The 16,037-nt window shown below is 34.9% G+C and overlaps 1 pseudogene; it reads left to right on the plus strand.

The window, feature by feature from the left end:
- Window positions 1–600: 600 nt before the first annotated feature.
- LOC100976460 (heterogeneous nuclear ribonucleoprotein A1-like) lies at window positions 601–2,364 on the plus strand (annotated as a pseudogene).
- The last annotated feature ends 13,673 nt before the right edge of the window (window positions 2,365–16,037 follow it).

Below are 16,037 nucleotides of genomic sequence, written 5' to 3' on the forward strand. Positions count from 1 at the left end.
TGCATAAGGGGCCTCAAAATTCATTAGGCTATTCCACTCCCTCGTTACACGGTATTGGTCCTTTAGAAATCATCTTATCCAATATCATCTACAATAACTTCTCTTAGGGATTATAATAATTCAAGCCTTTTCTCCTGTGACATTCACTCCTTTGTAGCGTAGAGACAAAGTGAATTAATTCTTCCCACACAAAGAAAATATCACATTTTAGGGAACACAAGTTTAGTGTTTATATATAGTCATACAAAACACTCTTTGACTTGAAGTTTTTCTGTGTTTAAATAATTTCTTGCCTGGAACTAAACTCTATATTTTGTAAAACACTATTTTAATAAAATTTTTCTCAATTTAACGTGTATAACTATGGATAAACCAGATGTCTTTGCAATTTTATATTGGTTTATTAACTACAGTGAACTGGACTTGAAAGCTCCTTTATATCTAAAGCAAAATAAACATAGCATGTTGATTAAGTTGGATAGGTTTTAAAGATTACTTGAATTTTCTCTAGTATAAATTATTATTTTGGGGATATTAAACATATATGTGAAATATACATATTTTATTAATATTTATGTTTCTTTATAACATAAACTATTAATGACAAAGAAATTACTGAAGGTAGGAACCTTGGCTTATTGACTCTTTTTAGCCTTAGCACCAGCTATTTTATGGTATTATTAAGCATCTGTAATACTTTTGTTGAATGAATGAATTATTCATTTTGGATTATGTGTATCAGTTAATATTGGAAGGTTTAAACTACATGTGAATGCAATATGGGTTCCATAAAATAGATAATTCAAAGGCCTAAAATATATTTAAAAATTCATATTCAGGAATAATTTTAACCTCTACAGAAATTAAACTTCTTCCAGAATAGAATGTAGTTGCTTTTTAGAGAATGGAAAAAAAGACAACACATGGAGGGTCAGAAATTTTCAAATCTTAATCTCTAATTTGTTACCTGCTAACTATGTCGCCCAAGGCAAGACACTGAACCTCTCATTTTACTCAATTGTGGGATAATAATACTTACCTATATTACATGGCTATTGTGTTCATTAAGTGGACAATGATTGCAAAGCTCTCTGAAGATTGTAGAATACATCATAAATCCTAAGCCAAATTCTCCTATTCAATACCTTCTACTAGGTTATAGACACAGAGAATTCTGACTAACTATATTAGAAAAGTTTGTGAGGAGTAACTGATCATAAGACTTTGTGAGAATTTTTGGTGGACAGAATGTTGTTATGCAATTAAAAATTATTGCTTGGCATAGAGATCAGAGCTAATGTTTCTCAGTTGGAGAAACAAGCCATAGAACTTCTAACAATCAACAAATGGTTAACGAATCCAATTTGAGATTCGTTAGCTTACTCCTTTCTGTCCACCCGCTGAGGAAGCATTGTTCAAGTCTCTCTTCCTACTACTGTCATGTCTAGTCAGAGTCTTCGAAAGAGCCTGAAGAGCTGCAGAAACTTTTCACTGGACGGCTGGGCTTTGAAACAACTGATGAGAGCCTGAGGAACCATTTGAGCCATGGGGAATACTGAAGGACTATGTGGTAAGGAGAGATCCAAAGACCAAGTGCTCCAGGGGCTTTGGGTTTGTCACATATGCCACTGTGGAGGAGGTGGATGCAGCCATGAATACAAGGCCACACAAGGTGGATGGAAGAGTTGTGGAACCAAAGAGAGCTGTCTCAAGAGAAGATTCTCAAAGACCAGGTGCCCACTTAACTGTGAAAAAGATATTTGTTGGTGGCATTAAAGAAGACACTGAAGAACATCACCTAAGAAATTATTCTGAACAATATGGAAAAATTGAAGTGATTGAAATTATGACTGACAGAGGCAGTGTCAAGAAAAGGGGCTTTGCCTTTGTAACCTTTGATGACCATGACTCTGTGGATAAGATTGTCATTCAGAAATACCATTCTGTGAATGGCCACAACTATGAAGTTAGGAAAGCCCTGCCAAACAAGAGATGGCTAGTGTTTCATCCAGCCAAAGAGGTCGAAATGGTTCTGGAAACTTTGGTGGTAGTCATGGAGGTGTTTATGGTGGGAATGACAACTTTGGTTGTGGAGGAAACTTCAGTAGCTTTGGTGGCAGTGGGGATGGCTATAATGGATTTGGTGATGATGGAGGCAATTTTGGAGGTGGTGGAAGCTACAATGATTTTGGCAATTATCACAATCAGTTTTCAAATTTTGGACCGATGAAGGGAAGAAACTTTGGAGCCAGAATCTCTGGCCCCTATGTGGGTGGAGGCCAATACTTCGCCAAACCATGAAACCACGGTGGCTGTGGCAGTTCCAGTAGCAGCAGTAACTATGGAAGTGGCAGAAGATTTTAATTACTGCCAGGAAACACAGCTTAGTAGGAGAGGAGAGCCAGAGAAGCGACAGGGAAGCAATAGGTTACCACAGATTTGTGAACTCAGCCAAGCACAGTGGTGGCAGGGCCTAGCTGCTACAAAGAAGACATGTTTGAGACAATAGTCATGTGTATGGGTAAAAAACATAAGGACTGTTTTTGTGACTAATTGTATAACAAGTTATGTTAGTTTCTGTTCTGTGGAAAGTGTAAAGCGTTCCAACAAAGGGTTTTAATGTAGCTATTTTTTGCACCCATGCTGTTGATTGCTAAATGTAATTATGATGCTAAATAAATGTCTTTTTAAAAATTTTTTGATTTGAATATTGTGTTTAGTAGTTAAAAACTGATATATGTAGAATGAATTTGAAATACACTTAACAATTATATTCATCAGATGACTGATAAATTAGAATTAGATTTTGTTGTGAGTTGCCAAACACCTCAAATTAGAGTATCTTAAATAAAGCCTATTATTTATTCTCAGTGCCATGTGCCCCCCACCAAGAATTCTATTACTCTCAGAGGTATAGATATAGTGGTACAAGTTAGCAGTCCTATAGTGTCTTTATCAACATACACCTAGAGACAGTTAAAATACGTAGCCGTATCTTAAGATGTAAAGAGCTACAGGATGTCTACAAAAAGAAAGAAATTACAGATGAATTTTTTTAATACAGTGCTAAATATTTGTCACATGATAAATTAAGCAAAAAATCAATAATAAATTAAATAGTAAAAACTGGTTCATTTATTCTTACTGAATTGCTTTCCCAAAAAGAGCTAGATGGAGAGATCTTAGAGAGATGGATATAGAAGTCTAGGTCAGAAAATTGTTGAATGAGTAATTATAATTGAAATCCACTGGAGTGATTCTAATTGGATGGCTTAGTTGGCTAGCATATGATTTTCTCAAAGATAGGTAGATGTGCAATTCTTGTATCAGAGGACTGGCTTTGATATGTTCCATGGTTCTACATAGGATTCTAGGCTTTAGCAAACTGTCTTAGAAATAATTTGTTTATTGTGCTAATGAGATTAACTGATTAGACTTACTTGATGGAATAATGAAAAACTTATTAGTTCCACTGGGAAAAGAGCTCAAAGCCTTATTGAAGTTAAATAAATCCATGACAAGAGGAAAATGTCTTATATTTATTGAGCAGCTACTGTGTGCCACACATGCCTAGTACCTCTTCATATGTTGCCCATTTGTTTATGACAGTAGTCTTACGAGGTAGGTGTTATAACATCTACTTCATAGGAGTACTGTCATAAATAATTTATAATTTGTTCAATTAAACATTTGAAAGTATAAAAATTTTAAACTATGATTAAAATCTGACAGCATACCAAATCACATACCCAGAATTCATAGGTATGTGTTATTTTGGACATCTACTGAGTATTGGACTCCTACTGAGTATTCCTTCTATTACCATGACATCCCAAAAGAGGTCCGGTAAACGTAATTTCTATACTTGAAGACACCTCATAGATGTCAATGAATAGCACACATATTTTACAAATAAAATAAAAAATTTTAAAAGTCCATTATTATAATTATCCTCATAACATTTAACTAGTACAGTAGTTTAATAACAGTTCATTTCTTTTAACAAGTACATAATTATTCCAGTATTTGCTTTAGGCTTGTTTTAGAGTTGTTCTTTAAAGGTAAAATAAAAGGAGGTATTAAACATTTGTTAAATATCCACACTCAGTCACACATCAATCTGTGATATACAAATGTTTATCTTTAAAATTTAGAAATATTTGCTTGAAAAATATTTATACTCAGGTTTGGAGAAAGTGCCTCAAAGTAAACCCAATTGTGTTGTTAATGGGTGAGTAAATTGATACTACCTTTTAGAAGGGAAAATTAGCAATATTGAAAGAGTGTTAATAATTTCTCTACCTTTTGAATCATGCCCTTTGCATTCAGTTCAAGGAATCTGCTATATGACAAATAATTGGAGAGTAGAATAGATTTATATACAAGGTTAGTCACTGAAGCATTATTTAAATTAGTAAATATTGTCAGAGTTACATATCCAAAAAATGATAAACAACTATCTAGACTATAATATAGCTATGTTGTGGAATATTGTTATATTGTTAACATTATATTTTAATATTATTTAATAACATGGTGAAATGCCACGCAGTGAATTGGAGAGCATGCCAAGGTCTTATAAATAATTTGGGGCATTATTTTTAATGCCAACAGTTCATTAGGGTATTACACAAGAAGTATTATTCCCAGGTTATATCACCATACTTTCTCCAAAGGCAGAGGAATTAAGAAACAACTTTTTCTTCCTTTCATTATAGCTGTATGTATCAAATTATAAGGATCTAAAATAATAGCCAAACCTAAAAATGGTTTGGCTATTACAACATTTTATTCTGTATATATTTAGTACTTTAATAAAGACTGTGTCAAGAGTTTGAAATTTTTTAAAATGTGGTTTCTAGTCTTTTGCAGTTGATATATTTTTAGATGAACTTGCTCAAATAATTTCATATTTCCCTGTGCCTCAGTTTCCACAGTACAAGACAAAGACATCAATGATAAACTACCTCCCAGGGATATTTCTGAGCATCAGCTAATGTTTGTAAAGCCTCCATAGAGAGTAGGGGATGAATAATGAAATAGAATCTCGATGTAGTGTTATCATTCTTGTCTTTCTCATTAGTCTCTGAGAGGCTTCATGCCAACTTTAAGCATTTCGGCTGCCAGAATGAAGGGTTTATATTTTAATTTTGCCTGGAAAAGTGAGTGTTGCTTGAACATCTGGGGTTCACCCCGGCATAATTCCAATAATGCTTCTACAGAATCAGATATGTGAAGTGTGATGGCCAGTACCACAAAGGAATTCATATCTAATTTTAGGCCTGCTGTTTCAATTTATAATTTAGCTTACATTTTAAACCTATTAGGAAAAGCAGAATCTAAGTAACACGTTTGAAATTTATTTGAAGTTTTTATGTGAGAAATTTTTTGCTTAAAATTGAATTACAATAAAACCATGTCTACAGGGAGTGGGCAAAAGGAATGGAGTTAGGATTTTGGCCAGCTTCTTTTACCATATTTTTCATGGCCAAAACACGCACACATGTATACATTTTTTTAATCCACATTATTTCATTCACTCATTCAAAAATGTATTTTGGAGATTTGTATTATATGCCAAATGATGATGGGGATATAGCAAAGTACAAGCCAATGAAAATGCTAACCCATGGAGGGCATATTCTAGTAATGCCTAAGAGATCCAAGATTACTTGATCATATTTTTATGTAATCATTGTGTCAAACTGTCACTCAGTGCAAGTTTGATGAAAGATAAAGAAAGAATGAGTGACTCAAACATACCAAAGCTGTATAGACACAGCCAAGATGTTCATTTACAATAACCTCATTTCTGATGACTTAGTGGAACTGCGCTATAATGGGACAATCAGAATTAAATAACTGTTTGATTAATTTTAGAAATTAGTTTTATTTTTCCTTTTTATTAATTATAATACCTCTAATAATGAAATACATACAAAAATATAAATATAAATTTATAATAGCTGATATTTTCTCAGGATATAGGAAATTAATTTTCATGAGTATGAACTAAGGAAGCTGAGAGGGAATAAAATAGAATGAAATCATATTAAATTGACTCAGGGAGCATAGGTAATGGTCTGAATGTCTGTGCCTCAAATTGTTCTTCAGTGCAACCCACCTAGAAACTTTCCATAACAATGGAAATGCATGTGTGTGTGTGTGTGTGTGCGCGTGCACACACGCGCACATGTATCCTGTCCAAGTTGGTAGCCACAAGCCATGTGTGGCTTGAAATGTAAGTGGTACAAATGAAAAATTGTATTTTTAATTTTACTTTATTTTAATTACTTTAAATTTAATTAGCCATGGCTGCCATATTGGACAATCCAGCTACAGAAGGAGACATGATTAACAACTAAAAGAGCTGCTTTGCAAAAATTTCTATGTAACAGTCAAAACATGTGTATCATTGATTACGGTAGCAACAACTTTGGAAATGATGAATCATAGCCTGGTGGCTGGGAGCTGAGAAAGTAAACAGGTCTGTGATTAAAAGATCCTACCAGGGAATGAGACAGACCAGGGTTTAAATTCTAATTCCAAAACTTCTAGTTGTATGACCTTGGGCAAATTAACGTGCCCTAACTACATTGTGAGACAGGGATAATAATATTTATCATACCCATATCAAAGGTTGTCATGAGAATTAAATAAAGCAGGTGGAATAGCTGGCACTCTGTCACTGTAGCGTATGTGATTGCTATTATTACTATTATACTGTTATTATCCCATCTGAGGAGTCCTCAAATGATATGTGTATAAAGTGAAAAACATGATAATACGACTTGTTATTTGTTCTGATGTTCATTTAGTCTGGAATGTCCACTGCCCATTGCCCCTCTCCCTGGTAAAGTCTTATTATTTCATCAAGTCTTGATTAAGCAACTTACAATGAAGATTTACTTGAAAACAGTAGAGAAATAAGTAACCCCTCCAAGCAGGGAGATTGTAGGGTGCACACATGCTACTTTGTGGTACTTTATTCATGATTGTTGCCATGCTGTTTAGGACATACTATTCAGGATTTTTACATTGTAGATGGTTAGTTTCTGTTGGGGAAGGGCCCTGCATCATTTTTACTACTATTTTATAAATAAGAAAACTCAGGTTCAGAGAGCTCTTCATTCCAGAAGTGTTAAAACTTTGGCTGTAATCACTAGCTTCTTGTGGATAGACTAGACTATAACCCAGAAATTTGGCGTTCCAGTTCTTGATGATGGAATGCTCCAGCTGTTCTAGGGTTGATAATGCCATAGACACTCTATGACGTCCAAGAGGAGCAGGTTAGGTAATATCAGATCTGCATGTTTAGCAGGTAGCCATTGGGGCCTGTAGATGACATTGGCCAGTGTACCCCACACAGTTTATATGCTAGGAGATTAGATGGCCAGAGTGAGTCAACTAGAGGAGATGATCATGAAATAAATTTAGGTGCTTGTGATCAGCATTTACAAATGAAATATATTAAAACAAATATGAGAGTTCATTACAAACCATAAAGATAGGCATTTTCCACAAAACTTTTCTCAACTATATAAACATAATGTGTATACATACGTGAGTCTGTACTAAGTCATGATGTGTAAAATACTTTCTATTTGGTTACACTAAAAAATGTTCGAAGGCCCACCTATAAGGGTATATTTTTAGGGACTGTGTGGTCAAAGGGAGAATGCAGCTTCAGATAATAATGCTAAGAATCACATAGGTTGGTAGACAGCAGTGAAGGGCAGTAGAATATTGTACACTTCCTGGAGCTTCAAAGAGGCTAAAAGGATAACTTAGGAAACAAAACAAAATACAAAAGAAGTAAATCATGATTTAAAAGAGCCAGGAAAATAGAAAGGAGAAAATAAAATATAATAATAAAGAGTAAGTTTCCAGTAAGGTCTTCAAATTTTTACAGAATAGCTGAACTAAGAATTTTGCTGAGAAAATCTGTGAGTTTCTACAGAAGTAAATTTATTATTTTGCCTCCTAGTACCACTTCTTGTTTCTAAAACCATCACTTCCCACCTCCCAAACATCACCTTTTTCTCCCACCCCACTTCTTCAAGAAACTGCTGCACGTATTTCACAAGGATCTCATTCCTATGAGAACTGCTATTATCCTATGTGACCTTCCCACAAGCCCTTGATTGATCCAGAGTTGGGTGTATGACTAAGCCAAGTGGAATTTTTTAATTGAAATCAAGAAAGAGTTTCTCTCCAGTGGTAGATTTCCTCAGATGTAAAAACAATATTTACAGACGTATTTGAGCAGCTGTTCTGTAGAGACAGAATGAATCTGACACTCAGAGAGAAGAAAAGATAGGTTAGATATAGAGCCCTGGTGGATTTAGAATCCTGTGCTCTGTTTGTTTTTGAGGTTCAACCATGTCTTTATCCTTTCCAAGGTTTAGGTTTCCGACCTTTGTTGGATTCCAAAATCCAATAAATCTCTTGTTAAACCTAAAGTGTGAGATGAGGTACTATTACTTGACTAATACAGTTATTGGAAGTACAACCACCAAGGACAGTTACATAAGGGAAGATGCAAGACATTGAAAAAGGGGAGCAAAGATCAGCACAGACTAAGAGTACACAAAAAACCAGAATAACCTACAGAAACAACATGACTAGACTAATATCAATACTTGGTTGAGATAGATGGATGGTCAAAATGAGAGGTATATATGAAGAGATACCTTTAAGTACTTGCGTTTACATATGTATAAAAATAACTATGTATATATGATACATATGGCTAAGTATTTAATAAACCTGTTGTTCCTAATGCTCGTGGCTGAGAATGCTGTGTGTTTATCAAACTCTGTTCCCTTTTCTTTCAACTTCAGAACTTAACTACATTTCCTAGCCCTTCTTGCAGGTTGGAGTTGCCATGCCATTGAATTCTGACCTATGAAACGTACACATTGTGTTGTGTGTGACCTACAAACCTTCCTCAAGTGATTTTCACTCTCTTTTCTAAAACGTTAACTGAGTATAAACAAATGTGATGATACAGGGAAGGGGAGACCACAATCTAAAAAGATCCCAGTGACTAAATTACCACATAGATGACTACCCAACCAGGATCACCAGCTTGGTTTAGGATATGAGCTAAAAATACTCCTATTATTACTCTACTGTCTCAGGAGAGAAGGGGTTATCTGTCCCAGAAGCCAGTGTTAGCTTAATGAATAAAGTGTTATTCAGTTGTTTTCAAATAATTAAATTATACATTATGGCTAATTAAACAATTGAACATTAGGATACCGTTAATGTAGCAATAGCTGAATTAGTACATCCTACTCACTAGCCAGAGTCTGACAACTGACAATGTATATGAATTTAAAACCATGCTTGCATCCCTTTTTCAGTTTGCTCAACCTCAGTGCACTAAAAACAGCAGCACTTATTCTCAGATGGCCACAGAAAAACTTAAATTTGATATTTTTCCATATCTGTAAGAAACTTCTGAGTCTACTCCACATTTGTAACATGATTTCATTGATTCTCATATATCATGTTATTGGCAAATTAAGGTACCTAAGGGACAAATAGATTTTGATAGTCTCAACCATGTATAACTATGGGAGAGCTGCTGAGAATTTCAAGGTTATATTTAAACAGACACAAGCTTGTTCTAAGAGCTTTGTGCTTCTTATTGAAATTGCAGAGGTGATCTTTAAAGAATATAGGAATCTTAATGAATTTATAAATGAATCTATAAAAAGTGTTATTTGATTTCTCTTTGTTGAAAAAAGCTATCTATCTACTACTCAAATTTGTTTTACTCATTGTTATAACTGAGCTTTAAGGCAGTCTGCTAAAGAAAATAAGTAATTTAGGATGTATATTTGGACTCCCATATCTTTTATTGTAGAAATAAAATGTTGTAGAGGTTGAATAGAGATGGGAAAGCCATAATTTTGTCTTATACTTAGACCACCAATCCTTGCATGAGAATTGATGTGAACCAAAACAATAAAGCTATTTGCTTTACGTTGTGTGTTTTAGATAAAAGAAGGCTTTTCTATAAATTCAGGTAATTTTTTTCAATTTTCTTTAAGTTTAGTGACCAATCTTTGCTTCTTTATTGTTAGTTGTCAACCCTAGCCCCTAAATTACACCAAATGCCCAAAGTGGACTTCATTTATGCTATCTCTGGGATTGTATCTTTCTTATCTATTAGGTTCCCTATATTATATTAAACTGGATCCCTGCACATTTCCCTGTTTCTTCACACGGGGTAATACCAAATTATCTTCCCATTATACAAATAAAATATGTAACAATCTTAACAATCTTAATTTTACGATTATTAATTCTTTCACTTGGGAAGTTGGTATTTTATAGGGGTTAAAAATATAAGTCCAAAGTCATATTGTCTGGGTTCAAACTAACCATGTCCTTTCTGTTAGGCTTCAGTTCCTGTAAAATAGTAATAATTCATGTTTCATGATGATATTGTGAAGATAATACAAGCAAGTACATAGCATGTACTTGTGCTATGGTGTAGACATGGTTTGTTTGTTCTCACCAATCTCATGTTGAGATTTGAATGTGGGGCCTAATGGGGGGTGTTTGGTCGTGAGGGTAGAATAGGTTAATGAATAGCTTAATGCTTTCCCTCAGGAGTGCGTCGATTCTCATGTTATATGCAAGATCTGATTGTTAAAAAGAGCATGGCACCTTCCCACCCCTACTTTTCTTCTCTCTTGCCACATGATCTCTGCAAAAATCAACTCCCTTTCACCTTCCACCATGAGTGGATGTAGCCTGAGGCTCTCACAGATGCAGATGCCCAATCTTGAACTTTCCAACCCTCAGAATTGTAAGCCAAATAAACCTTTTTTTCCTGATAAATTACTCAAACTCTAGTATTTCTTTATAGCAACATTAAACAGATTAAGACAGTTTGGAATAGCACCTTTAGACAGTAGTGTTTGCTATTTGTTTTTTTGGTGTGTGTGCGTGGTTGTTACTCTTAATGTCACTAGGTATAATATCTTATATTGGGAAATGTGGGTACCAAAATGGATTAGACTGTAATCCCAGCTACTCGGGAGGCTGACACAAGAATTGCTTGAACCTAGGAGGTGGAGGTTTCAGTGAGCCAAGATCATGCCACTGTACTCAGTACTCCAGCCTGGGCAACAGTGTGAGACTCTGTCTCAGAACAAAAACAATATATACACACATACATATATATACACATACATATATAGACAAACACATATACATATATATACACACATACACACTTACACAATGCTTTAAGAGTATAGAAATTATTATGAGTAATAATATAATTTCAAGACTAAGCAAATTTATTTTGGGATGTAAGAAATTTCACAGGGAGTTACATTTGGTTTGGGCTTAAAAGCATAAATTGTAGTAGATAGAGAAAGGTAGGGAACCTTCGAAAGCATAGAAAACAGAATGGGCAAAGCACAGAGTAGGGAAACATCATGTATGTTCAGGAAATAAAAAGGAATCCATTAGTTCAGGAGTAGTTCAGTAGTTCACTGAGGTTGGAGCAGTGATTCTCAATGGGCAACAATTTTGCTCCCCCTCCAGGAAACATTTGGCAATGTCTGGACACTTCTTTTTTTCCGTGTCAAGGAGGCGCTCCTGGCATGTAATGTGTAGAAGCCAGGCATGCCCCAAAATATCCCCGCATGCTGGAGAGCCCCTCACAATAAACGATTATCTGATCCAAGATTATACTTGTGCTGAAGTTGGGAAATCCTGAGCTACAGAATAGGTCAGGCAGGGAGAGTGGTGGGCTATACGAATAGGAATTTAGGTTGGAATCCACTTTTAAAACAGTTTGCTATGCAATTATAAAGAAGCTACATTATGAAAGCTACATGGAACTCTGATTTATTAACTCTCTGAACATCCAGGACGTTTATCTTTTGATAATTAACAATCTGCCACAAACTTTATTTAGAGTGTTTTCATTCTTGCCAGGAAAACTCCACATTTTCTTCAGAAATCTTTTTTTTTTTTTTTTTTTTTTTTAGTTATTGAAGTCAACCTTATGGTCACTTAAGATAAAAATTCTATTTTCATAAGTGCCAATCCATGTCACCCTCAGGGTTTAGAATATATTTCAAAATCACCTTCCACATCAAACACTTTCTCTTCCTCGCAACCCTTTTCGTCTCTATTTGAGTAGGCTTTTTCCCTTACCCATCTCCCTCCAGCAGATGCTCCCTGTACTCTGTGGTATTTCACTTCCTTGATTCCTGTTAGTCTTGGAAAAACAAAAGTAGAGTCTTTTTCATACATGTTTGTTTGTCTTTTTAGGTAATCAAAGGCACAAAGAGAAAGATAGAGAGGGAGGTAAAGATGTGGAAGGATCACAGCAAACAATCACTTTGAAGGCTTTAGCTTTTTAGTAAAAATGTTTCTCTAACAACATACTGCTGTATGACTAAAGGAATTCAGGAGCATTTAGATAATAGGAACAACAAAACAACATCGTTTGCTGCTTTTCCAGAAGAAAATCAAAGTATTGCTGAGGGTCTTCTACTTCCTGCTGATTTTGTTTTTCTAAAAATGTGTATTGATTTCTTCCACCTCAGCGATTCATAAATGTTATTAAAAATGAATGGCAGGTCTGATTTAAATTAAATGTCAGGTGGTTGATAGGTTTCATAATACTTTTTTAAAATTTTAATGACATTCTTACTTGATTTTGTATTAGAGGCATGCAAAACATAGAATACCAAAATCCACAATAGTATGTGCTAAATGAATGCATGAATAATGAAGCTCTTGCTTTTTAAAAATAAAAAGGAACTGTATATCTTTATTTGTTATGGTTTATTCCAAAGGCACACAAAGCTAAATAACCCCAAGTTTTTCTCATTAGACAAGACAGAAACCCCACCTTTGACTTCTGGTTCCTATTTTTTGTCTTTTAAGCAGGATAATTATGTGAATAATACCAAATTCCTTGCTGATTTGGAAAGCACTGCCTGATATCAGGCTGTAAAAGTAGGGCAAAGGGTTGCAATTTATTATAGTCTATTATAATCTCTTTGGGGTGAATGTCAACCTTTCAAAATGCCACATTGTATAGGACTCTATGAAAAAGTCTTTTTATTGCCCAAAATCACTTGTCATGTTTTAAAGGTCTAGAAGAGTAAAATATGCTTTATATGTATTTAAAGGCAGTTTTCTTTCTACTCTTTGCCTTTGCCCAAGTGAGTGTTCACTGGCCATAACCACTCACACATTACACATTTCCAAATGCTTTATCCTCAAACACTTGATTACTCTAAATACAACCCCTGCTCTGAATCTCCCCCACCTGAAAAGCATTCAATTGACCAGAAAGGAGAAGCAAGGATGTTCTGAAACCACTACTCCAGGAACTTGACTAGTTTATCACAGGTAGACAATTTGTGTTATTTTCTCTCTTTGTGGAGTTCACCCCATGCTGCTCCTTACAACCCAAAGTAGCACTTTCATTTTTTCTGCTAGTGCTCCCAGTGGATGCTGGAACACTCTGCCACCTCCACTTTACTGATGTGTGCATTTCGCCCCCCTGTGAATTACCTCTGTTGAATTTTCTTTTTGCTTTTTTTCCTCTGCTCCTGCTGACAAAACCTGCAGACAGCAACGTACAACCTTAACAGACGGAGTGCCCTGCTCTCAGCAGGGCAACCCAGGCGTTCACAGCTCACACACACCGTTGATCAAGTGCTTCACCAAGAAAGCTGTCTGTGTGCCACAGGCAGAGGGTGAAAAACTTTTACTGATTCTCGGAGGATCTAGACATTCACTCTTGTCAATTTTTTTCAAAGTAGGAAAGAGCATAATGTTCATGCTATTGTATATAAAAACATTTTCAGATTTCTTGCTTCCCTGGTCTGAAATAATTTCTATTCTAGGGTCAGGCAGTAAGAAATGAAAGGGCTTAATATAGTGTATATGTGAGTTTGTACTTAGTTGGATTTCTACTCAATCATTTATTCATTTAACAAGTATATTCCAATCCCTACCACCCCCCAGGCACTGTTCTAGACCTAACCGCTCTTTATAATTTATCTTACTTTCTTTATTTTTAAACATGTTGACTATCTTACCCTGTTACTATAAACATCTCCAGAAAAATAAATGCAATTGATTACATGTGATATTTGGCATGGCGCCTCCTATCAGGTGCCATTGAACTCTGACATTTTCAGCAAATTTAAGATCAAGAGTGCAAATATAAAATTGTGGTGCTGAGTAGATTCATTGTAAAGATCTGTCATTCACTGTGTTTTATTTTAGTGTCTTTTCTATTGAAAAGTCAATATAAGTGGTGCAGAAATTATCTAATGGACATTATAAAAACAGAAGTAATTTGTTTTCTTTTGTCCAAATATTGTTTATATTGATTTATTTAAAGATAAGTGCATTTGAAAGCAAAAAGAAGAACATGAATGTTGAAAAATATGATTGCAATTTATTATCCTCTACCTGATTTCAAAAGCATAGTTCAAATGTTAAAATTGTTTTTCGTTACAATTTTTTTTTTAAGGCTTATGTTTATTTTAATGGTTCTACTTACATAGCACCAAAACCAAAAATTAATTCACTGGGGGGAAGGAAAACAGGTTAAAACAAACAAACAAGCAAACAAACAAAACCCATTGCTATTACTTTTCTTTAAAAATAAAGCTATTTAAGTATTTTAATTTTAAATAGAAATTTGAAAAATGTATAAATAGTACAGCAAAAGAACCAAGTTGCAACACAACTGCAGAATCAGATATGGCAGAAATAACCCAGACTATAGCTTCAAATCACACATAGATGTTAGAGTACTGATAAGGTTTGGCTCTGTGTCCCCACCCAAATTTCATCTCAAATTGTAATTCCCATAATCCCCATGTGTTGAGGGAGGGACCTGGTGGGAGGTGACTAGATTATGGGGTCAGTTTCCCCCATGCTGTCCTTGTGATAGTGACTGAGTTCTCACAAGATCTGATGGTTTTATAATTGTTTGACAGCACTTCTTCCACATGCTCTTTCCTGCCACCTTGTGAAGAAGGTACTGGCTTTTCCTTCACCTTCTGCCATGATTGTAAGTTTCCTGAGACCGCCCTAGCCATGCAGAACCATCAATTAAACCTCTTTCCTTTATAAATTACCCAGTATCAGGTATTTCTTTTCAGCAGTGTGAAAACGGCATAAGTACAAATGCCAATCCTAGAAATAATGGAATGATTAAAGTATAGCAATTATTATTAATCTTACTATAATGAAAACTAGAAATTATTGATACCAATAATTCAGAATGTCAGTTTTCTTATTTTTCATGTACATTTAATATGTCTCCTACCAGGTTGACATGAGGTTTCAATGTGATATCATCCATGAAATGACCAAATCAGAGGTCTAGCCATACTGTAGAAGCTAGAAAATACAGTACTGCTTTCCATGATCTTATTTAAGGGATGATAATGTCATCTGTATTTACTCTTTTTAATGTTTTTTTAAAATTTTTAACTGTTCTTCTTTCACAATAGACTGTGAGTTTTATAATCCTGTCAATGTCTTTAATTTCTACCATTTTATGAGAACTGTCTCCCAGTAACTATGAGAATATCAGGTATGGTTGTTTTGCAGCTAGTAACAAAATGGCAGAGACCATTTTGTTGGATGACTCCAATTGCTTGGAGTTAATACAGATCAAACCTTCTTATTGTCTCTGATTGAATCTGTAAAGATGCAGTTCTTGGTTTGCTGCATGGGTGAAAAATATGTTCTTTCACAAAAAAAGCCATGACTCTTCCTAACAAATGAAAAAGAACTAGCTAGTTTTGAGGTTTTCTTTGAGAGATGGGATCTTGCTACGTTTCCCAGGCTGGAGTGCAGTGGCTATTCACAGGAGATCATAACACACTTGAACTTCTGGTCTCAAGTGATCTTCTTGCCTCATTGTCTCAAGTAGCAGAGACTACAGGCATAAATCTAATTTTATCATCAGTGCCAATTATTAGAACTAAATTGAATGAGTTATAATTCACATTCATTAAGAT

Source organism: Pan paniscus, chromosome 1, assembly GCF_029289425.2.
Source record: "Pan paniscus chromosome 1, NHGRI_mPanPan1-v2.0_pri, whole genome shotgun sequence".
NCBI classification, from domain to species: Eukaryota; Metazoa; Chordata; class Mammalia; order Primates; family Hominidae; genus Pan; species Pan paniscus.